General features: G+C 52.5%; 1 long non-coding RNA gene across 3 annotated transcripts in view; it reads right to left on the reverse strand.

Annotated features, from left to right (window-relative positions):
• Window positions 1-1182, reverse strand: part of LOC118170717 — a 23121-nt gene extending 21939 nt beyond the window's left edge. For 2 of the 3 annotated variants that reach the window (XR_004752850.1, XR_004752849.1), the window contains exon 1: window positions 161-1178. This is a non-coding gene — a long non-coding RNA (uncharacterized LOC118170717). Of the gene's footprint in view, window positions 1-160 lie in introns of all 3 variants that reach the window. The other variant, XR_004752848.1, reaches the window with a different exon arrangement.
• Window positions 1183-2109: the final 927 nt, after the last annotated feature.

Raw genomic sequence — 2109 nt, forward strand, 5'->3', positions numbered from 1 at the left:
AAAAAAAAAAAAAAAAAAAAAAAAAAAAGGAAAGAAAGGAGGAAGAAGAAAATATTAATTCCCGCTAAAAGGCAGCCTCTTTCTAAAATCGCTGGAAGCTCGCTCTCTTCGCCACCTACCCAAGTAACCACCAGAAATCCACCTCTATTGAAGTGCTTACCCTTTAAATCCAGGTTTCAAGCAGAACTCCAACTGTGTGTAAAACCAGGGAGTCATCTGATGTGTGATGGGGAACGGGCTCTGGGCAGCAGAAAGCAGCTTTCTCTCCTGGTGCCGGATTACCATGTTAACAAACCCCGGGAAGGGACCCCGGCGCCTCTGGCTGGCCGCGTCTCGTTGCTTTCACACATCGGCGGCTGCTCTTGCTTCCCATGTCCCCGGCGATCGCCTCTCAGCTGAATGTGGGCTTCCAGAAAAGGAGTCGGGGGGGAGAGGAGGAAAAAAAAATCGCCTAATGCAATCAAATCGATCTGATCTACACCATCTGTCGCCTGCCACTACACACAAGCGTTAAAATAGGAAAACGGGAGACACTGACAGCTCAGGAAGGTTGTTCTGCAGAGTTCATTTTTAGCAGAGCATAATTGGGTATGGACAGCATACAGTTACCAAAGCTGCTGTTAACCATCCAGTAGAGGATCCCAAACATGCTAATGGTGGATTAATTGAGGAAGATCTGACGTGCAAGCTTCATAGTCTCTTATTCATGACTTCCCAACGGGAAAGGACCAATGCCGTGTGGGACTATGGTAACACAGAGTCAAAGAGCTGCTAAGAAAATGGCTCTGTGTTCATAGCACTTCTCTCTGATAACAAACATATGTCGACCAGAACCGTTTAGCAGGATGGGGGAAATGAAATTTTCTTAGCCGAGGTTAGCAATTCCCATCGCTTGCACTTAAAGACAAGTAAAAAATGGACTGCGGGTCTAAGACGCTTTCGAGTGCAGGTCTCGGGATTCGCAGCTAGTGAAAGCAGACGGCTCCTGCTCAGATGGGGGATTAGACCCCAAATCTCTGACTTCTTACTGTGACCAAAGTGCATCCATAGCAAGTCGCTAAACATGCAGCGCTGCTAATTTCATCAGGAATGACGCAAGGTCGTTTTAATGCCAGGAACCCTTTTGACTTTTTCCAGCGGGAATTGCTTTTGGGCAAGACATTTCCGATCAGTGAAATTTGACATAATCTCAGATAAATATGATCGGGGGGGGGGGGAGGGGGGAAGGGGGCGGCGAGTTGGGAAGAGACGGAGTGTGCATCCAGACCTGCAATCACCCCTGCTGCCAACACTCCAATTTGCTCGCGTTTTCTAGTCTTTCCTGAATAATGAGTTTATAGGGACGTATATGTAATTATTAAAGCACTATATATGCACGCGAGCCGCAGACGTCTACGGCTGCCGCGTCTACCCCAGGCAGACGGGGAGACAGTCCCCCCGTAGGGGTGCGCTCCGCCACTCCCGGGGCTGGGGGAAGGCGCTGCCAGGAGGTCCCGCAGCCCCCCCCGAACCCCCGCAGCCGGAGGCGGCCGAGGCAGACAATGGCCCCTTGCCCCTCACCGCCGCCCCAGGCGCCGGCGGCCTCCTCGGACCGAGGCTGCCGCGATCGCCGCCCCCAGGCGGGCAGCTCCCGCTCCTTCCCGGCTGGGCCGGGGGTTACCAACAGCCCCGGTACAGATCCGCCCGGCCGCACGCCCACGTTCCCGTAAACAAGCGGTGTTCAGGGTAATTCTGGAGTTAACTGCGTGCCCCTCCTGCAAGTTTGTGTTAATCTCTTTAGAATAAATCTAACGGTTATGAATTAGATTAGCCTTGAAAACGTAGCCTAAAGACAAATCAAACAATTTAGCCGATCTTTTGTTTCAATATACATTAATTAAGCACCGCTGCCTACCTACACAGCATTCTTGGGTCCCGGCCACCGTGCCGAGCCAAGGAGCCTCGCTGCCTTTGTTAGCATCTGCGTCCAACTATTGCCCTCTGCAGGTCAAGTCCCAGCCGCGGCAGGGACCGAGCGCAGGCAGGAGCTGCTGGGCTCCGCACCCCAGGGCCCCTTTCCGAAAGAAATCCGACTTCAATGGGGCCGATTCCGCACCACGAGGGCTCGAA

This window comes from Oxyura jamaicensis, chromosome 8 (genome assembly GCF_011077185.1).
Source record: "Oxyura jamaicensis isolate SHBP4307 breed ruddy duck chromosome 8, BPBGC_Ojam_1.0, whole genome shotgun sequence".
In the NCBI taxonomy this organism is placed as follows: domain Eukaryota; kingdom Metazoa; phylum Chordata; class Aves; order Anseriformes; family Anatidae; genus Oxyura; species Oxyura jamaicensis.